We start from the raw sequence: 23,797 nt of genomic DNA, 5'->3' as shown, positions 1-23,797 counted from the left end.
ATAGGACATTTCACCCCAAAACAATGAATTTCACCTTTTTCTCAAGCGCACATGGAACCTTTTCCATTATAGATCACATCCTGGGCCATAAATCTAGCCTTGGTAAATTCAAAAAAGTTGAAATTATTCCATGCATCTTTTCTGACCACAATGCAGTAAGATTAGATCTTAATTACAAGAGAAAAACTATTAAAAATGCCAACATATGGAGGCTGAACAACACGCTGCTGAATAATGAACAAATCATAGAAGAAATCAAAAGAGAAATCAAAATATGCATAGAAATGAATGAAAATGAAAACACAGCAACCCAAAACCTCTGGGACACTGTAAAAGCAGTGCTAAGGGGGAAGTTCATAGCAATACAGGCACACCTCAAGAAACAAGAAAAAAGTCAACTAAATAACCTAACTCTACATCTAAAGCAACTAGAAAAGGAAGAAATGAAGAACCCCAGGGTCAGTAGAAGGAAAGAAATTGTAAAAATTAGGGCAGAGATAAATGCAAAAGAAACAAAAGAGACCATAGCAAAAATCAACAAACCCAAAAGCTGGTTCTTTGAGAAGGTAAATAAAATTGACAAACCACTAGCCAGACTTATCAAGAAACAAAGGGAGAAGAACCAAATCAATAAAATTAGAAATGAAAATGGAGAGATCACAACTGACAACACAGAAATACAAAGGATTATTAGAGAATACTATCAGCAGTTATATGGCAATAAAATGAATAACCTGGAAGAAATGGACAAATTCCTAGAAAAGTACACCTTGCCAAAACTGAACCAGGAAGACATAGAAAATCTGAATAGACCCATCACAAGCACGGAACTAGAGGCTGTAATCAGGAATCTTCCAGCAAACAAAAGCCCAGGTCCAGACGGCTTCACAGCCGAATTCTACCAAAAATTTAGAGAAGAGCTAACACCTATTCTACTCAAACTCTTCCAGAAAATTGCTGAGGAAGGGAAACTTCCAAACTCATTCTATGAGGCCACCATCACCCTAATCCCAGAACCTGGTAAAGACCCCACAAAAAAAGAAAACTACAGGCCAATATCACTGATGAACATAGATGCAAAAATCCTTAACAAAATTCTAGCAATCAGAATCCAACAACATATTAAGAAGATCATACATCATGACCAAGTGGGCTTTATCCCAGGAATGCAAGGATTCTTCAATATCCGCAAATCAATCAACGTAATACACCACATTAACAAACTGAAAAATAAAAATCATATGATTATCTCAATAGATGCAGAGAAAGCCTTCAACAAAATTCAACATCCATTTATGATAAAAACCCTCCAAAGGGGGAATAGAAGGGACATACCTCAACATAATAAAAGCTATATATGACAAACCCACAGCAAACATTATCCTCAATGGTGAAAAACTGAAAGCATTTTCCCTAAAGTCAGGAGCAAGACAAGGGTGCCCACTCTCACCACTACTATTCAACATAGTTCTGGAAGTTTTGGCCACAGCAATCAGAGCAGAAAAAGACATAAAAGGAATACAAATTGGAAAAGAAGAAGTAAAACTTTCACTGTTCGCTGATGATATGATCCTCTACACAGAAAACCCTAGAGACTCTACCAGAAAACTACTAGAGCTAATCAATGATCACAGTAACTTTGCAGGATATAAAATTAACACACAGAAATCCCTTGCATTCCTATACACTAATAATGAGAAAATAGAAAGAGAAATTAAGGAAACGATTCCATTCACTGTTGCAACGAAAAGAATTAAATACTTAGGAATATATCTACCTAAGGAAACAAAAGACTTGTACATAGAAAACTATAAAACACTACTGAAAACAATCAAAGAGGACACTAATAGATGGAGAAATATACCATGTTCATGGATTGGAAGAATAAATATTGTAAAAATGAGTATACTACCCAAAGTTATTTATACATTCAATGCAATCCCTATCAAGCTACCAATGATCTTTTTCACAGAACTAGAACAAATAATCTCACAATTTGTATGGAAATACAAAAAACCTCGAATAGCCAAAGCAATCTTGAGGAAGAAGAATGGAACTGGGGGAATTAACCTGCCGGACTTCAGGCTCTACTACAAAGCCACAGTCATCAAGACAGTATGGTACTGGCATAAAGACAGAAATATAGATCAATGGAACAAAATAGAAAGCCCTGAGATAAATCCACGCACCTATGGACACCTCATCTTTGACAAAGGAGGCAAGAATATAAAATGGAGAAAAGACAGTCTCTTTAACAAGTGGTGCTGGGAAAACTGGTCAGCCACTTGTAAAAGAATGAAACTAGAACACTTCGTAACACCATACACCAAAATAAACTCAAAATGGATTAGAGAGCTAAATGTAAGACCAGATACTATAAAACTCCTAGAGGAGAACGTAGGCAAAACACTCTCCGACATAAATCACAGCAGGATCCCCCAAGACCCACCTCCCAGAATATTGGAAATAAAAGCAAAAATAAACAAATGGGACCTAATTAAAATCAAAAGCTTCTGCACAGCAAAGGAAACACTAAGCAAGGTGAAAAGACAGCCTTCAGAATGGGAGAAAATAATAGCAAATGAAGCAACTGATAAAGGATTAATCTCTAAAATATACAAACAGCTCCTGCAGCTCAATTCCAGAAAAGTAAATGACCCAATCAAAAAATGGGCCAAAGAACTAAACAGACATTTCTCCAAAGAAGACATACAGATGGCTAACAAACACATGAACAAATTCTCAACATCCCTCATAATCAGAGAGTTGCAAATCAAAACCACAATGAGATACCATTTCACACCTATCAGAATGGCTGCTATCCAAAAGTCTACATGCAATAAATGCTGGAGAGGATGTGGAGAAAAAGGAACCCTCTTACACTGTTGGTGGGAATGCAAACTAGTACAGCCACTATGGAGAACAGTGTGGAGATTCCTCAAAAACTGGAAATAGAACTGCCATATGATCCAGCAATCGCACTCCTGGGCATACACACCGAGGAAACCAGAATTGAAAGAGACACATGTACTCCAATGTTCATTGCAGCACTGTTTATAATAGCCAGGACATGGAAGCAACCTAGATGTCCATCTGCAGGCAAATGGATAAGAAAGCTGTGGTACATATACACAATGGAGTATTATTCAGCCATTAAAAAGAATACATTTGAATCAGTTCTAATGAGGTGGATGAAACTGGAGCCTATTATACAGAGTGAAGTAAGCCAGAAAGAAAAACACCAATACAGCATACTAACGCATCTATATGGAATTTAGAAAGATGCAAATGATAACCCTGTATACGAGACAGGAAAAGAGACACAGATGTGTAGAACAGTCTTTGGGACTCTGTGGGAGAGGGTGAGGGTGGGATGATTTGGGAGAATGTCATTGAAACACGTATGTTGTCATATATGAAATGAATCACTAGTTCAGGGTCAATGCATGTTATAGGATGCTCGGGGCTGGCATGCGGGGATGACCCAGAGGGAGGATAAAGGGAGGAGGGAGGTGGGAGGGAGGTTCAGGAGGGGGAACTTATGTAAACCTGGGGCGAATTCATATCAATATATGGCAAAACCAACCGATATAATATTGTAAAATAATTTGCCTCCAATAAAAAATAAATTAATTACAAAAAAAAAAGAAGCAAAATATAATTTCTCAGTATTTATGGCTTTGGCTATTCAAACCTTATGTACACTAAGGAACTATATTTTTGTTACAGGTGTATTTTAATATGTGTTCCTTTACAAACTTCCTATGGAAATAGTCTCTGTTCTGTGTAGCTGTTGCCTCCTGGTTCTTATAAATTCAATCTGTTCTTTAAATTCAATCTTCTGGAGACATTTTTGCAGTTAATATAAATGATTAGATCCCTTTGTCCTGTAATATAAACACTTAAAAGGAAACTTTACAATTATGTGAACATGCCCACACGGGTTTTCTTTGTAAATTACACTTCAGAGACAATGCTTCTAGTTCCACCCAAAGTCTTAGCCACAAGGAGAACAGTCTCATTGTATATTATTTCTTGCTGTGTCCCAGAGCAGGTTAGGAATTTTTAACAACAGAGAAGAAAGCCTGAGCATGGCATTCTTGAATTTCAACACTGTAAAAATTAAATTTTAGCATGTATTTTTCTAAAGGGTTTTACTGGATTCTGTTTCTTTGTTTACCATTAAATTATCCTGGTCAGATTCCAAAAATATTTATTCAACCTTTGTCTTTATATCTTTTTTTCATAAGTAAGTGAGACCTGGGTCAATGGAAATTCCATGAGTACTCAACTCAAGCAGATCCTAGTGGGACCTAGGTAGAATTTTGTTAGCTCCTGTGGACTTCTGTGTCTTCCTGGCTCTGTTTTTCTCTCCTTCCAGTATGCCTTCCTTCCTTCTCTTATATCTCTTCCTAATCACAAATAAAGATATTAGTTGCATCCTATGATGGTTTGAACTGTGGTGTTGGAGAAGAATCTTGAGAGTCCCTTGTACCGCAAGGAGATCCAAACAGTCTATTCTAAAAGAGATCAATCCTGGGTGTTCATTGGAGGGACTGATGCTAAAGCTGAGACTGCAATCCTTTGGCCACCTCATGCGACGAGTTGACTCACTGGAAAAGACTCTGATGCTGGGAAATTTGGGGGGCGGGAGGAGAAGGGGACGACAGAGAATGAGATGGCTGGATGGCATCACCGACTCTGTGGACATGAGTTTGAGTGAACTCCGGGAGTTGGTGATGGACAGGGAGGCCTGGCGTGCTGTGATTCATGGGGTCACGGAGAGTCGGACACGACTGAGTGACTGAACTGACTGACTGACTTACTAATTGGCATCAATGGGATTCTTCAGTGGCTAAGTGGTAAAGAATCTGCTGCAGTGCAGGAGATGCAAGTTACAGATTTGATCCCTGAATCAGGAAGATCCCCTGGAGTAGGGCATGGCAACCCACTCCAATATTCTCGCCTGAAGAATCCCATGGATAGAGGAGCCTGGTGGACTGAGGTCCATACGATTGCATAGTCAGACTGAGAGTCTGACTGAAACACAGCACAGCACAGCACATAGCATCAGTATATTTAGAGTCCTTATTCACAGAATGAAATGTTGAATATTTCCCTGACTAATGATTTTAAAATGCTACCATGTAGTTAGGGAATTTGAAACAAGATGGCTACGGCCATTGCTGTGTGGTGAGAAGCCAAGTTCTGAAGACGGGATGCAGCCAGAATTTTTCCTCTTTAATCTTTATTTGATGACTGATATTTTTCAACTGAAGCAACATTGCTGAGACTCATGTTCCTCATATGTGAAGTAGATCCATTAAAATGTCTCAGAAAGTGTTGATTAAAAAAAAAAAAAAGGTTGGTGCAAAAGTAATTACGGTTTTGGACAATGAATTTGAAATCACTATAACTAGGTTCAACACATCTTTATTAATCAAAATATGAACAATTACAATCAACGTATTTTTGTCAATGAGAAATACTTTTATTACTGTGCCATAAAAATCCATGTTTTGGTATTTGAAGAACTCTTGGAAAGCATTTTCTGTCTCCTGCTGGTTGTGGAACATTTTCCCTGAAAAATGTTGTCGGGATATTTGAAAAGAAGAAGCAGTCAGTTGGTGAAAGATCAGGTTGTGGCAGAGAGAAGTCAGTTGTGACTCCATGTTGAAGCTATTTATTTGACTTGCTTTCCTTTGCTTTTTAAAATTATAATCATATGTAATGCTCAGAGAACCCTGCCCCTCTGCCGGTTAAATGATTAAACTAAAGTGACTTTGTTTATAACCCTGTTCACCTGTAGGTTGCAGGAAAAAATCAACACATCCCCATGCCTAAGGCTTGTCATTCTAGGAGATACTTCTAAGATTAAAGGCCTTTTTGACTTATTTCCTCACCTCCCCCTCATCTTTCATCCATAAAAGAACTTGCCATCCAGATGCAGATAGATGGTATTTTGAGATGTTACTGTGCAATCTTCTTGTGTTAAAGTCATGTTCTTTGCCTCAACACCTCATCTCTCAAATTCATTGCCTTATCCTGCAGTAAGCAGAGCAAGCTCAGTCTCGGTAACAAGGTAAATATGGCAGATGAGGCAAAATTTTGTAGGCTAATTTGTTCCACTTTTGAAGCATTGGTTGTGCAACAAGCAATTGGGTGTTGTCATGAAAAATTAGGCCCGTTCTTTTGACCAATGCTGGCTGAAGGCATTGCAGTTTTCGGTCCATTTCATCAATTTGCTGAGCATACTTCTCAAATGTAATGGTTTTGCCAGAATTAAGAAAGCTGTAGTGGATCAGACCAGCAGCAGACCACTAAACAGTGACCATGAGCTTTTGTGTGACATGTTTGGCTTTGGGAAGTGCTTTGGAACTTCTCCTTGGTCCAACCACTGAGCTAGCTGTCACTGGCTGTCATACAAAATAAACTTCTTGTCTGATCGAGATATAGTTCACTGTTGATGTGCAGAATAAGATAAGACAACACTTCAAAATGACGATTTTTTGATTTGTGGTCAGCTCATGAAGCATCCCTTATCGAGTTTTTTCATCTTTCCAAATTGCTTCAAATGCTGAACAACTGTAGAATGGTTGATGTCAAGTTCTTCAGCAATTTCTTGTGTATTTGTAAGAGGACCAACTTTAATGATCCTCTCAATTGGTTTTTGTCAGCTTCCAATAGTCAGCCATTGCACTCATCTTCAAGGCTCTCAACTCATTTGTAAAACTTCTTGAACCATCACTACACTGTACATTCATTAGCAGTGCTTTGACCAAATGCTTTATTAGTATTGTGAGTTGTCTCTGATGCTTTATGACTAATCTTGAACTTGAATAAAAAATCACTCAAATTTGCTTTTTGTCTAACATTATTTCTATATTTCAAAATAAACGTACAATAAACAGCAAGTAATAAGTCAATAGTAAGAAAATGTAGAGCAAGAAATGTGCATTAAAATGATGTATAACATGCTCACATTTATTTAAGTATGTATTCCAATATCAAACAGTAAATTTCAACAATGCAAAATCACAATACTTATCTAATACATAATTCAGATTTGACACATTAATTTCTTTTATTTCTCCTTTTTTGCGTCTTTCCTCTTTACTTTGTACTTTTCTTTTGTTTTCCTCAGTACTGTTTCTCTTTAAACAAAATGGCTTTAAGCAGATACAGATTAAGACAAGTTCTGAAAAGTTATTTTATGAGATGGTAAACTGATTTTAGCACTTCCATCTTAGAATCTTTAGTTTTAAGTCTTGTCTTTAATCCAGGTCTCTCATAGACTCATGAATAGTTCTCATTTCTTCCTACTATAACCAGTTCATAAGATGTGATCTGCTAATTCTGTTTAAACATAGTTGAAAATGACTCATGTGATTGAATACTGACAGAAAAATTTGCTTTTTAATAGAGATCAAAGTTTTACAGTGAATTCATTTTTCCAGGTCGTAAAATTTGGGGAAACAAGTAATGGATAACAGATGAGAATCTGTTTTTCGTTCAATTGGACTCTCTGTGGGTATCACTCATTAAAATACAAAAATCCCTGCCCTTGTACATTCCCCTTACCAATTGAAATTGTGAACATCTTACTCTGGAAAGAAAGAATGATGGCAGTAGGTGTGTGCCTGCTATCATGAAGCAGGAAATTCACATCATGAAGCTCCAACTGATTTGGGAATTCAGCTTATGGAGGAAAACTTCTCCTGGAAGGGCACTTTCAATTACTGTCCAGAATCATTCATGTATCTTTAAGGAATCTGAATTGTTTAAAATTCTCTATGGCTTTAACCTCTGATTCATCACATTACTCTAATTTATCTCAAGATTTCTTCATACTTTTTTCCCTTATCTATAACATTTAAGTCTGCCATCTGCTTAGTTTGCTTTACTGTGCAGGATTTAGCTGGAAGCACAGTGAAAATAAGGCACTTATGGTGAGTAGCTTTTATTTTGCAAGTAAAGAAAAAGAAATCCTATGTAGCATAGAGTTGAATATACCTAAACAGAAAATGGCAGGAGAGGAAGGACGGAGGAAATATTTGCTTAAATGTACTGAGGGCTGTATTTCTGAGAGTGTTTGAGAGAAGAAAGAATGCAAAAGACAGGAAATAGAAGCAATTCCACTCTTTTTGAAATGGAGGTAGAAATTATATAAACATGGCCAGAGAAAAACTAATTCATGTGAAGATAGGGCTTTTCAGGAGCAAAGAACATGACCCTCTGTGAAGCATCACTTACAAAGTGACAAGAGGTCCCCCTACTTAGAATGCCTTTCCTCTTATATCCAAGGCCACTGTTAGCCTGGACAGGAGTGGGCTTGAGTAATTTTACTCTCCTGTTCCACAGTGCTTTGCTCCCCTATGCTATGAATACATCAGTGAAAAAAAATGTTGCCTGTCATATCCATAAACAAAGGATGATTCAGCCATCAAGCCATCACATTACAGTTGCCTCTAATGCTAAGTCTTCAGGGAAATCAGGATAGAAACAGGATGCCTACCATCAAGCAGTCAATTGCTTCAGTTACTCCCAGGGATGCATCCCGAGGAGACTCAGATAGAAAAGCACAGGATACTGGCCCCAGATAGCTGAGGGGCATATCAAAGGAATAATTTCCATAAGCCCAGACTCTTGCATCTTCCCATACATAGAAAAGCACTAAATCCATTAATCTGAGTTGTCTGGTTTTCATTGTATATTATAGTTGATTTGTTGTGTTGATTTCAGTTGTACAGAAAAGAGATTCATTTATAAATATACATATATCCATTCTTTTACAATACTTTTCCTATATAGGATATTACAAAATATTGAGTAGAGTTCCCTGTGCTACCACACTAAAGTCCTTGTTGATTATCAGTTTTACATATAGTAGTATTTATACATTAATCCTAAATTCCTCATTTATCCCTCCCTGCCCCCATGTTTCCCCTTTGGTAAACATAAGCTTATTTTTCAAAGTCTGTGAATCTGTTTCTGCATTAATAGTTATCTTTTAAAGTTTCACTACCTGATCTTTTTGCAAAACTCCTATGTATCCTGAGTCCTCTCTTACCTCTATGGAGTGGTCCTACAGAGATTTCTAAAAGAGTGCATCCTGGCATTAAGTCCTCAGTTTTGTCTGCCAAACAAAACATAATTCTCAACTTTTAGGTTGAGCAATTTTGTTTTCAGTTGACAATTTAGTAGTACTTATGAAGGAATTGGACTTCCCTAGTGGTTCAGAAGTTTAAGCATCTGCCTGCAATGTGGGAGACCCAAGTTTGATCCCCGGGTCAGGAAGATCCCCCTGGAGAAGGAAATGGCAACCCACTCCAGCACTCTGGCCTGGAAAATTCCATGGACAGAGGAACCTGGGAAGCTACAGTCCATGGGATTGCAGAGTCGCACATGACTGAGCAACTTTACTTCTCATAAAGGAGTTAGGTGCCTGGACTCTGTTTTCTAGGCTAAATTTGAATTTCAATTCTGCCTTTTAATTGCTATGTAACTTTGCAAAAATAACTTAAATATCTCATGCTTCACCATTTTATCATCTATAAAATAATGATGATGATAATACTTCCTATAATGTACTTCCTGGGACACTGTAGTTATAAACTGTTTGTACAGTGTATAGGAAACCATTGGAACTATTTTCCTCTATTTCATTGGATGATTATTCTCTATTTTGATAAATTAGCATTTTTAAAGTGTAGAATGATATGTTCTGGTCACTGAAAATGGAGATTTCTTTTGTGTAACTTGAACAGGTATAGAGGATGTAATCTCTTTAGCTTTTACATTTTATTTTAATCATTTTCTCCAGGAGGAGGCCAATGAAGATGACAGATAATACAATGTGTGTGTACTTGTCAGGATTGAAACACAACTTACAATGTGTATGTGCTTGTCAGGACTGAAACACAGCTTAAAACAGAGGGTTGGAGGTGGGAGGAGGAGACACAGCTAGGGAATGCAATACTCTGATTGTCTGGCTTGGGTGCTAGGTTCAGTTTTAGGGAGAGACATAAACTAGGGAGTGAGGAGAGGTATGATAAGGTCCATCTCATAAAAACACCTGAGTATGAGTCTCAAGCAATCTAAACTAATTCATTACCAATGGAAGGGAATCTATATAGGAAAAAAAAAAAAAAAGCCTTGTCCATTAGGTACAACATGCAGAAGGCAATGGCAACCCACTCCAGTACTCTTGCCTGGAAAATCCCATGGATGGAGGAACCTGGTAGGCTGCAGTCCATGGGGTCGCTAAGAGTCGGACATGACTGAGTGACTTCCCTTTCTTTTCACTTTCATGCATTGGAGAAGGAAATGGCAACTCACTCCAGTGTTTTTGCCTGGAGACTCCCAGGGACAGGGGAGTCTGGTGGGCTGCTGTCTATGGGGTCGCACAGATGCAGACACGACTGAAGCGACTTGGCAGCAGTACCCATTAGGTACACCATAGTAGTCCACATTTTCTTTTCATACATTCACTTAAAAAAAAAAAAAAAGAAAGTCAGTTCTGACATAACTAAGGTAATTCCACGTAATATTTCTCCCCAAAGTTTGATGACTCAAAGTCTTATTTATAATGTTTGCAACCAGTTCCAAGTTCAGGTTCCTTGGTTGATTTACTTCTTCTCCAGTCTAGATATGGCCCCAAACACATGTATAATACACATCTACATTAGAAATCTAAATAGTCTAAAAATACTAAGTCCAAAATGAAGTAGGCAGAATGGGACAAACACGTAGAATAAACACTTTCATATGAAAAAAGAGAAAGCAAGTAATATACAGTGAACTTTGACCTATGGCATATAGAGCCAAAACCAGAAGCCATGGTTTCATGACAGTTGAGCCAATTTCTTGGTTAACCTGATACTGCATCTTCCAGCAGGATGTTCCCTATCCATTTTCTTCCCTGGTTGCACCTTAGAAGAAGATTATTGGAATAGTCCTATTTTTGGAACAGCATTGCTTTGGTAAACAAATTCCTTTTACTGTTAACTCAGATGTGTGAATTGCTTTAGGCACTGAAAAGATGTGAGGGCTAAAGTTTCTCTGATAAAATATTGACCTTGAAACCTCAGCAGACTTTGGTTTGACTGTTCTGTGCACCCTCCTTGGACTGATAACCAGTGTTCAAGCTTGCTGAGTCTCATCTTAAATCTGGACTTCATTCTGGTAGTTTCTGTCTCTTAGCAACCATCCCATTGTTTCATTTGGGGGCAGTGAGGCCACTAATCGGTCCCTGACCTCCTGGCTGCATGAAAGTGCATGATTCTTAACAATGGGGTTTCTCCTTATTATTATTATTTTCAGACTGAAAGTGTACAAGTTTTTGAGTCTAAAAGTAAAGTTCCTGTCTTTACAGTTTTGATATTTTGTTCAGTCTTAATTATTTTGGTACTAATTTTGACTTTTTAAAATATTTCCCTTGATCACCACATTTTTCAGTGCCCTCTTAAATAATTCAAACATATTCAGATCTCATTGAACAGAAACATTTTCCCAAGAGTGACAAAATTATGTGGACAAGTCGGCTTAGTATGACTTGTATCATGTGTCCTGCTCTAAAACAATCATTATGGCCAAGAAGACAGTTTGACTGACAACATTCTTTTATCGGCAAGATTTGGGGCACATACTTATCCGGGGTAGGGGTTATGAAGCAGGTGAGTTTACTATAAACACAAGGGCTGAGTAAGATTATGGTACTATGATCAAGGGGTGGTTCCTCTAAGATGGAATTCCAAGAAGACAAAACACTGGTCCGTTTTAATGTGATATATGTGCTTGGGTAGGGGTAGAGGCTGTAAGGTTACATACCAATACTCTGAGGGAGTGTTACATGCCAAAACTCTGGGGAAAGTGAGGCAACCAAATGAGGAACTAGGTCTAACATTTATGGTTGATTGCTCCCAGGGTGGGTTCTGGTCTTCCTGGGAAAAACACAGACACTGTGGCCCAGACATCCTTCACCCACCTTGGTTGGCTCAACTTAGAGATATACCCAGGCTTCCATTTTTAGGATGGCAATTTTATCCCTGCAGCTAAGCAATCCCAATAGAGTGTGTGAAATGTGTTCTATTTGTGTTAAGGAGGGTGGAGGAGATGGGAACATGAAAGAAACCTCTCTCTCATCATGTTCAGAAATTAGGATATGCAGGAAAAATGCATCATAATGATGTTTACAGACTAGAATGACCTTTACAATTTTCATTGATCAAATACAATGACCTATGATATGTCCTTAGCATTACTTTAAAAATTTTAAAAGTCTCCTTGTTGTTCAAAATAGTTTGCCTGCAAATAACGTGAATCAATAAATTTGAAACACTAACGAGAAAATCCTGGGCAAGTATTGAACAAAACTGGAATGACTGTTCTTCAGCAGATTTCAGTTGAGTACTTTAAATTCTTTCAACATGTATAAGTACATGCAGTACGGAAGTGAAGCAAATGTTTAAGTGGTTATATAATCTAGCCTCTTCTCTTGGATGTGGGAGGCAAGTATCTGACTCCCCCAGACAACTCCAGTGAGAGCTGTTTCTTTTCATGGTGGGTTTCATTCCTCCTCCTTTGCGGAGCTGTAAATCTTGAGTCTATGGACACCTACAAGTGATTTGACTGTTTCCTGAGCACTTTTAAATGAAGCAATATTATTAATACAACTTGTATATTTCTCTCAAGAGAGGGCTTATGGAATTTTGTAACTTTATAGAATATTGTGGAATAAATCCAAAAAAGCGAAAAGCCACTGATTTAGAGGAAATCTGTTCTTAGATATTTATGTAGCACATGAGGGAAGATTCTTGAATCCCCCCTCTTTGATCATTTCCTTACAAGATAGCACACTTCTTCTGTTATATAATTCTATACCCACTTTCAGAGTGTTGTGATCAGGAAATGAATGTCTCTTTACCTATAATTCTTCTATTTAGGAAATGAGATCAACTATCAATAAAGAAATACAGAACTGTGACTATTCTCCAGTCTCCTAACTATATTTGTACAACTCTGTGGAGGATTGTTGCCAGTGAAGAAATTTCAGCTCTCATCTGCCAAGAATAACTGCACTGTGATGTTTGTCTCCATTCAGAGGAGCAGAAGCTGAATAGGGTCACAGCCATGTTCTCCCCATCCCTGAGGGAGGGTGTATAGCTCAGGTTAGACTCTTCTCAAAGAGTTGCTGAGAGCAGACGACACTGGAATTTTAGAGCACTATGCAATTTCCTCACTGGATATATACCATATGGTATATGCTGCTAGGTGTGAAATAATTGAAATTTTAATGAACAATTTATAGTTGAATTTCTAAGGACCCCAGGCATTTAGAAATGGCTGGTCTTTGAAATACCCATGAAAGAAAATGACCCCAGGTAACAGAACAAAACCCACTCTAGAGATGTGTGTATTATACAGTTAAATAATGAAATGAAAGCCTCACAGAATGCTGATTGCATTTGACAAGCTCTTCCTTGTAATTGTTGCTGAAATAAAGAAAGTGACATACAGAATTGGTCCACAGATTCATTATAGATTTGGTTAGACACAGTATTGGGGAAGAAAATAATATGACATTATTGAAAGTGAAGGTGGCTCCTTTAGACATATTCTGACTGCCAGTTCCTCCAATTTTCTGAACAACAACAAGAGCTTTGTCCAAAGTACACAATAGCAACTGATTCATTTCATGGGTAAAAAATCAGTAATCAGGCAGCTTATTAAACAGGAATATCTTAAAAAGTTCAGACTTTCAAAAATGTAATCACATATGTCATGTCCTCCATCATATCTACTGTATAATCAATTTCCAAATGCTAGTTGCTTAAATTACAAGACATTGAAAATATTTCCATGAATATATAAAAAATGAATGCAAAGTAATAAACCCAGGACTAATAAGTTTACTACACACACTAAATTTTTATAACCCTCTGTTAATCCCCCCAGCCTCACAACTCCTCAGCTAACTAGAATCAACCAAGCTATTCCAACTCCTAACCAATTTATAAACAAGCATTTATTGTATTTCCCATACAAAGAAAAGATTCCATGGAAGTTGATCTAGTGTCTCCACATCTGCCAATCACTGAAACAACTTCCAAGGAAGAAGCTTGTTCCAGGGCCGATAAAGCAGGAAATGAAAATTCACTTACACCTGGGGTGGATTCATGTCAATGTATGGCAAAACCAACCAATATAATATTGTAAAATAATTAGCCTCCAATAAAAAAAAATAAATAAATAAAATTTAAAAAAAATAAAATTCACTTTGAAGAGTTTGCTCCATAAATAGAATTGGAAATGTGTAGAGTCAATTAATCTATTCAAGGATAAAACATAAACATTGAGGAGAGTTTAAGCAACAGTGGGGTGGATTAGTCATTTTCTCAAGAAAAGACTCAGAGGAAGACAGATAGCACATTCCTTAATTTAAAAAAAAAAAAAAAACTTACCAATGTCATAAGGTCAGCTTACAACCCAAATTTGTTCTCTCACATTCTGATTTTCTTATGGATGATTTTGAAGTCCTTTGCTACGTGTAAAATCAATAATTTGTCACCTTCCTTTCACCTTTCCTTCCTCTTCCCCTCCCTCCCTCCCTTTCTTCCTAATTAATAATTAGGATCATTCTTATTTTATCCTAGACATACAAGGCCTCTGTCATTACTACCTCTAAGTTTGTCTCTGTTACCTTTTTAAGTTGTTAATTCCCTTTCAGCATCCTGATCTATAACATGGAGAGATCATCTCCAACACATGAAATGGCTGAGAGTCATAGATGTATAACATGCAGGGATCCTAGTCCAGTTCATAGTGGGTGCTCTCCTTCCTTCCCCAATCAAGAAACTCTGGTAAAGTATTTAATGCTCACCCTTTCATATCAAAGCTCTCCACTGCAGAATTCTGCTCTGGGTAATGGCCTATACCTTAACATTTGCCTCATATCAACCTTAGTCTGTCACTTATCCTGTTCCCTGAGGGCTCTGGTCACATCTAAGAGATAGTGGGATTAGTATAAAAGGAATATAAATCAGCAGCTATTTGGATGTATAAATTTTCTATATAAGAAATTTTAACCGTCAACTTAGGAGAGTAATGTCCTACCCTAAGAAATAAGCTTGATGGGGAATGTTTCAGATGACCTAGCAGGTTTATGCAAAATGATTTTACCTAATTAGGTCTTTCTATGCCCATTAAATGCTATCATGTTCAAGTTATATATGTGCATTGTAAATCCTGGTTCACAGTATAATATGAGCAAAACAAAAAAATAGAGTTTTCTCCATTACTATTTTGGTTTTAAAAATGCTAATATTTCATATATCTTATTATTGTCTTCATGTTACTTTTTAAGTAACTTTGAACAAGGCATTCCCAAAACCACATTAGGTTTTTCAATATCATCACAAATATTTCTCTCTGCTTAAAATGAATGTCACATCTTAGAAGATAGAGCAGGGGCAAGACTCAAAAATACAACTGAGTTAGAATGGTACAAAGCACAAATTCACAAATATGGAAATACTTACAGAAATACAACAGCCAAAGCTATTTTATTCATTAAAATGATGGCAGGTGAAGCAGAGTAAACTAATTTAATCCTCAGAAAAAATAATAAAAATAGATTTGTTTCATCTGTACTTGAATATAGAAGGAAAGAAGCATAAATTTTCTTAGCAATGTCCCTTCTCCCACAGATCAACCAGTTTCTCCTTTACTGATACACCTCAAATGTGTGATTATGAGACACGAAATTTTACTTTCCCAAATAACAACTTTGGAACGTCCTTCTTTCCCTATACAAGCATGGTGTTGAGAAATGCCTTTTAACTAATGTTCAACAAAAGACATTCAACATAATGGTGGTGTTAGTGCTCAGAATGGATGGTGAACAGGGCAGGCAGGAAGAACATAAACTTGGGAAATATTTTGGAACCACAGAAAATACTTGAAATAAAATCTGTTTCATATTATTTGCATCTATTTAAAAATATAAAGCTTTGTCTTTAGACAGTAAATTTAAAAAAAGTATAAATGTTTTGTTATGAAGGGACCTATAACTGCCATATTTGAATTATCTTCTTGAGCCCAGGTCATTTTTTATTACATTTTGCTTTTCTAGATGTCCTAATTTCAATCCAGCACTCCCTGTTTTATCCAATTCTCAGATATCAGTTTAGTTCAGTTCATTTCAGTCGCTCAGTAATGTCTGACTTTTTGCAACCCCATGTACCATAGCACGCCAGGCCTCCCTGTCCATCACGAACTCCCAGAGTTTATTCAAACTCATGTCCATTGAGTTGGTGATGCCATCCAACCATCTCATCCTCTGTCATCCCCTTCTTCTCCTGCCTTTAATCTTCCCAGCATTAGGGTCTTTTCCAATGAGTAAGCTCTTCACATCAGGTGGTCAAAGTATTGGAGTTTCAGCTTCAATGTCAGTCATTCCAATGGTATCTCAGATGTAGGGCCTAGTTAATATGACCTTGAATTAAATCATAGGCAAACCATATATGGATTATTTTGACTATGAGTATCCATTACTTTCATGTTTGTGGAAAAAGTAAGAATTCAATAATAAATCTTGGATGTTGTCCCAACAGATAATGTAAACTGATTCTATTACATGGTTCAGCATTTTGTAATGATTTTTGAAATATACAAATAGAAGAAGCATTAGGCCCAATGTATCTGACATTTGACCCATGTTTACTGGTTTACCAATTCTGATTATTTATAGCTGGTATCCATTCTTTGGTCCAGTTAAATTTTTGTTGCTAACCCTTGTCTGTAGATACTGGAAAATATACAAATGATTATTTTTAATTTAAATAAATATTATCTTCCAATGTCTCTGAAATTAACCTCTGACTAGATGAGGATCTCCAGATAAATAAATGTGATGATTTTAACCTAGTCTACAACAGTCTGGGCATATTCAGTCATTGTTTTCTTTGGTTATCTATGGGATTATAAATAACACAAGTTTAAGCAACCGAGTGCAACTAGCTAACTAATATAATACCATGTAAATACGTAGCTATATGTTTATCATTTCCTAAGAACTTTTTAAAATTACATGGTTTATCTATTTAATGAATCTATATATATATATTTCTATAAATATATATATATATTATTATATCTATATATAGATATATTTTCTAAATTAAAAATATATATTTTATTATAGTTGATTTAAATGTAGAAGATATATACTAGATATATCTAGTTATATCTAGTATATTTATCTAGATATAGATATATCTATATATATGTTTTCTAAATTAAAAATATGTATTTTATTATAGTTGATTTAAATGTGTTAATTTCTGTTGTACTCGTTTTTATTACACTCATTTCTATTGCAATCATGAAGTGATTGCTATACATTGTATATTCTTTTTTATATTCTCTATTATCATTTGCCACAAGATTTTGAACATAGTTCCTTGTCTATACAGTAGGACCTTGTTGTTTATCCATTAAATGGATATAATAGTTTGTGAATATCATACTCCCAATCCAACCCTCTCCCTCACTGCCTCCCCCTTGGCAAACAGCAAGCCTCTTCTCTATGAGCTTATTTCTGTTTCAAAGATGAGTGAATTTCCGTCATATTTTAGATTCTTCAGATAGATGATACTGTATGGTATCTGTCATTCTTTTTCCGACCTACTTCACGTTGTATGATAATCTCTAGCTTCATCCATGTTGCTACAAATGGCACTGTTTCATTACTTTTTCATGGCTATAGTATTCCATTGTGTATGTGTACTATATCCTCTTTTTCCATCAATCTGTTAATGGTTTCATTTAGGTTATATCCATATCTTACTTACTGTGAATAATGCTGCTATGAAGATAGGAGGGCATGTATTTTTTGTTTGTTTGTTTGTTTGTTTTCATTATCATTATTATGTACACCTGGTCAATTATTCCTTTTAATCTTTTTTTTTTTTTAGATTTTATTTATTTATTTATTTTTAATTTTCATTGGAGGCTAATTATTTTACAATATTATATTAGTTGATTTTGCCATACAATGACATGAATACGCCCAGAGTGTACATGAGTTCTCCCTCCCGAACCCCCCTCCCACCTCCCTCCTCCCCTTATCCTCCCTCTGGGTCATCCCCGCATAACAGCCCTGAGCATTCTGTAACATGCATCGACCCTGAACTGGCGATTCGTTTCACATATGAAAATATACATGTTTCAATGCCATTCTCCCAAACTACCCCACGTTCACCCTCTCCCAAAGAGTCCCAAAGACTGTTCTATACATTTGTGTCTCTTTTGCTGTCTCGTATACATGGTTATCATTTGCATCTTTCTAAATTCCATATATATTCGTTAGTATGTTGTATTGGAGTTTTTCTCTCTGGCTTACTTCACTCTGTATAATAGACTCTAGTTTCATCCATCTCATTAGAACTGGTTCAAATGCATTCTTTTTAATGGCTGAGTAATACTCCATTGTGTATATGTACCAAAGCTTTCTTATCCATTCATCTACAGATGGACATCTAGGTTGCTTCCATGTCCTGGCTATTATAAACAGTGCTCCGTTGAACATTGGAGTACATGTGTCTCTTTCAATTCTGGTTTCCTTGGTGTGTATGCCCAGGAGTGGGATTGCTGGATCATATGGCAGTTCTCTTTCCAGGTTTTTGAGGAATCTCCACACTGTTCTCCGAGTGGCTATACTAGTTTGCATTCCCACCAACAGTGTAAGAGAGTTCCCTTTTCTCCACACCCTCTCCAGCATTTATTGCATGTAGACTTTTGGATAGCAGTCATTCTGATTGGTGTGAAATGGTATCTCATTGTGGTTTTGATTTGCATTTCTCTGATCATGAGGGATGTTGAGCATTTTTTCATGTGTTTGTTAGCCATCTGTATGTCTTCTTTGGAGAAATGTCTGTTTAGTTCTCTACTCCATTTTTTGATTGGGTCATTTATTTTTCTGGAATTGAGCTGCAGGAGCTGCTTGTATATTTTGGAGATTAATCTTTTATCAGTTGCTTCATTTGCTATTATTTTCTCCCATTCTGAAGGCTGTCTTTTCACCTTGCTTAGTGTTTCCTTTGCTGTGCAGAAGCTTTTGATTTTAATTAAGTCCCATTTGCTTATTTTTGTTTTTATTTCCAATATTCTGGGAGGTGGGTCTTGGAGGATCCTGCTGTGATTCACGTCAGAGAGTGTTTTGCCTACGTTCTCCTCTAGGAGCTTTATAATTTCTGGTCTTACATTTAGCTCTCTAATCCATTTTGAGTTTATTTTGTGTATGGTGTTACGAAGTGTTCTAGTTTCATTCTTTTACAAGTGGCTGACCAGTTTTCCCAGCACCACTTGTTAAAGAGACTGTCTTTTCTCCATTTTATATTCTTGCCTCCTTTGTCAAAGATAAGGTGTCCATAGGTGCATGGATTTATCTCTGGGCTTTCTATTTTGTTCCACTGATCTATATTTCTGTCTTTATGCCAGTACCATACTGTCTTGATGACTGTGGCTTTGTAGTAGAACCTGAAGTCCGGCAGGTTAATTCTCCCAGTTCCATTTTTTTCCTCAAGATTGCTTTGGCTATTCGAGGTTTTTTGTATTAACATACAAATTGTGAGATTATTTGTTCTAGTTCTGTGAAAAATATCGTTGGTAACTTGATAGGGATTGCATTGAATGTATAAATTACTTTGGGTAGTATACTCATTCTCACAATATTTATGCTTCCAATCCACGAACACGGCATATTTCTCCATCTGTAAGTGTCCTCTTTGATTACTTTCACTAGTGTTTTATGGTTTTCTATGTACACGTCTTTTGTTTCCTTCAGTTGAGTTCAGTTCAGTCGCTCTTCGCGACCCCATGAATCACAGCACTCCAGGCCTCCCTGTCCATCACCAACTCCCAGAGTTCACTCAAACTCATGTCCACAGAGTCGGTGATGCCATCCAGCCATCTCATTCTCTGTCGTCCCCTTCTCCTCCCGTCCCCAAACTTTCCTAGCATCAGAGTCTTTTCCAGTGAGTCAACTTGTCACATGAGGTGACCAAAGTATTGCAGTTTCAGTCCTTCCAATGAACACCCAGTATTGATCTCCTTTAGAATGGACTGGTTGGATCTCCTTGCAGTCCAAGGGACTCTCAAGAGTCTTCTCCAACACCACAGTTCAAAAGCATCAATTCTTCGGCGATCAGCTTTCTTCACAGTCCAACTCTCATATCTATACACGACCACGGGAAAACCATAGCCTTGACTAGATGGACCTTTGTTGGCAAATAATGTCTCTACTTTTTAATATACTATCAAGTTTGGTCATAACTTTCCTTCCAAGGAGTTAGCATCTTTTAATTTCTTGGCTGCAATCAGGATCTGCAGTGATTTTGGAGCCCCCAAAAATAAAGTCTGACACTGTTTCCACTGTTTTTCCATCTATTTCCCATGCAGTGATGGGACCAGATGCCATGATCTTTGTCTTCTGAACGTTGAGCTTCAAGCCAACCTTTTCACTCTCCTCTTTCACTTTCATCAACAGGCTTTTGAGTTCCTCTTCACTTTCTGCCATAAGGGTAGTGTCATCTGCATATCTGAGGTTATCGATATTTCTCCTGGCAATCTTGATTCCAGCTTGTGCTTCTTCCAGCCCAGCGTTCCTCATGATGTACTCTGCATATAAGTTAAATAAGCAAGGTGACAATATACAGCCTTGACGTACTCCTTTTCCTATTTAGAACCAGTCTGTTGTTCCATGTCCAGTTCTGACTGTTGCTTCCTGACCTGCATAGAGGTTTCTCAAGAGACAGGTCAGGTGGTCTGGGATTCCCATCTCTTTCAGAATGTTCCACAGTTAATTGTGATCCACACAGTCAAAGGCTTTGGCATAGTCAGTGAAGCAGAATTGGATGGTTTTCTGGAACTCTCTTGCTCTCTCCATGATCCAGCAGATGTTGGAAATTTGATCTCTGGTGGCTCTGCCTTTTCTAAAACCTGCTTGAACATCTGGGAGTTCACGGTTCACATATTGTTGAAGCCTGTTTCCTTAGGTAGATATACTCCTAAGTATTTAATTCTTTTCGTTGCATCAGTGAATCGAATAGTTTCTTTAATTTCTCTTTCTGTTTTCTCATTATTAGTGTATAGGAATGCAAGTGATTTCTGTGTGTTGATTTTATATCCTGCAACTTTACTGTATTCATTGATTAGCTCTAGTAGTGTTCTGGTGGAGTCTTTAAGGTTTTCTGTGTAGAGGATCATGTCATCATCGAACAGTGAAAGTTTTACTTCTTCTTTTCCAATTTGTATTCCTGTTATGTCTTTTTCTGGTCTGATAGCTGTAGTCAAAACTTCCAGAACTATGATGAATAGTAGTGGTGAGAATGGGCACCCTTGTCTTGTTCCTGACTTTAGGGTAAATGCTTTCAGTTTTTCACCATTGAGGATAATATTTGCTGTGGGTTTGTCATATATAGCTTTTATTATGTTGAGATATGTCCCTTCTATTCCCACTTTCTGGAGGGTTTTTTTTTTTTTATCATAAATGGATGTTGAATTTTTTCGAAGGCTTTCTCTGCATCTATTGAGGTAATCATATGATTTTTATTTTTCAGTTTGTTAATGTGGTGTATTACGCTGATTGATTTGCGGATATTGAAGAATCCTTGCATTCCTGGGATAAAGCCCACTTGGTCATGATGTTTGATCTTCTTAATATGTTGTTGGATTCTGATTGCTAGAATTTTGTTAAGGATTTTTGCATCTATGTCATCAGTGATATTGGCCTGTAGTTTTCTTTTTTTGTGGGATCTTTACCAGGTTTTGGGATTAGGGTGATGGTGGCCTCATAGAATGAGTTTGGAAGTTTTCCTTCCTCAGCAATTTTCTGGAAGAGTTTGAGTAGAATAGGTGTTAGCTCTTCTCTAAATTTTTGGTAGAATTCAGCTGTGAAGCCGTCTAGACCTGGGCTTTTGTTTGCTGGAAGTTTTCTGATTACAGCCTCTAATTCCATGCTTGTGATGGGTCTGTTCAGATTTTCTATGTCTTCCTGGTTCAGTTTTGGCAAGGTGTACTTTTCTAGGAATTTGTCCATTTCTTCCAAGTTGTTAATTTTATTGGCATATAATTGCTGATAATATTCTCTAATGATCCTTTGTATTTCTGTGTTGTTGGTTGTGATCTCTCCATTTTCATTTCTAATTTTATTGATTTGCTTCTTCTCCCTTTGTTTCTTGATGAGTCTGGCTAGTGGTTTGTCAATTTTATTTACCTTCTCAAAGAACCAGCTTTTGGCTTTGTTGATTTTTTCTATGGTCTCTTTTGTTTCTTTTGCATTTATCTCTGCCCTTATTTTTACGATTTCTTTCCTTCTACTAACCCTGGGGTTCTTAATTTCTTCCTTTTCTAGTTTCTTTAGATGTAGTGTTAGGTTATTTAGTTGACTTTTTTCTTGTTTCTTGAGGTGTGCCTGTATTGCTATGAACTTCCCCTTTAGCACTGCTTTTACAGTGTCCAAGAAGTTTTCGGTTGTTGTGTTTTCATTTTCATTCATTTCTATGCATATTTTGATTTCTCTTTTGATTTCTTCTATGATTTGTTCATTATTTAGCAGCGTTTGTTCAGCCTCCATATGTTGGCATTTTTAATGGTTTTTCTCCTGTAATTGAGATCTAATCTTACTGCATTGTGGTCAGAAAAGATGCTTGGAATGATTTCAATTTTTTTGAATTTGCCAAGGCTAGATTTATGGCCCAGGATGTGATCTAACCTGGAAAAAGTTCCGTGTGTGCTTTAGAAAAATGTGAAATTCATTGTTTTGGGGTGAAATGGCCTATAAATATCTATTAGGTCTAACTGGTCTATTGTATCATTTAAAGTTTGTGTTTCCTTCTTAATTTTCTGTTTAGTTGATATATCCATAGATGTAGGTGCGGTATTAAAATCTCCCACTATTATTGCATTGTTGTTAATTTCCCCTTTCATACTTGTTTGTAATTTTCTTACATATTGTGGTGCTCCTATGTTGGGTGCATAAATATTTATATTTGTTATATCTTCTTCTTTGATTGATCCTTTGATCATTATGTAGTGTCCTTCTTTGTCTCTTTTCACAGCCTTTGTTTTAAAGTCTATTTTATCTGATATGCGTATTGCTTTCTTTTGGTCTCTATTTGCAGGGAATATCTTTTTCCAGCCCTTCACTTTCAGTCTGTATGTGTCCCTCGTTTTGAGGTGGGTCTCTTGTAGACAACATATATGTGCATCTTGTTTTTGTATCCATTCAGCCAGCCTTTGTCTTTTGGTTGGGGCATTCAACCCATTTACATTTAAGGTAATTATTGATAAGTATGATCCCGTTGCCATTTTCTTTATTGCTTTGGGTTCAAGTTTATACACCGTTTCTTTGTTTCCTGTCTAGGGAAGATCCTTTAGCATTTGTTGGAGAGCTGGTTTGGTGATGCTGAATTCTCTCAGCTTTTGCTTGTCTGTAAAGCTTTTGATTTCTCCTTCATATTTGAATGAGATCCTTGCTGGGTACAGTAATCTGGACTGTAGGTTATTTTCTTTCATCACTTTAAGTATGTCTTGCCATTCCCTCCTGGCCTGAAGAGTTTCTGTTGAAAGATCAGCTGTTATCCCTATGGGAATCCCCTTGTGCATGTATCTTTTTGAATTAGAGTTTTGTTTGGATAGATCCCAGAAATAAGATTGCTGGATCAGATGGCAACACTATTTTTAGTTTTTTGACTATTTTCTAAATTACCTGAGATACTATTGATACATGAATACT

This window comes from Moschus berezovskii, chromosome 10 (assembly GCF_049115385.1).
Source record: "Moschus berezovskii isolate FMDL1 chromosome 10, NW_MosBer_1.0, whole genome shotgun sequence".
Classification (NCBI taxonomy): domain Eukaryota; kingdom Metazoa; phylum Chordata; class Mammalia; order Artiodactyla; family Moschidae; genus Moschus; species Moschus berezovskii.
The sequence above is the reverse complement of the archived record's forward strand: the minus strand, read 5'-3'. Positions refer to the sequence as shown.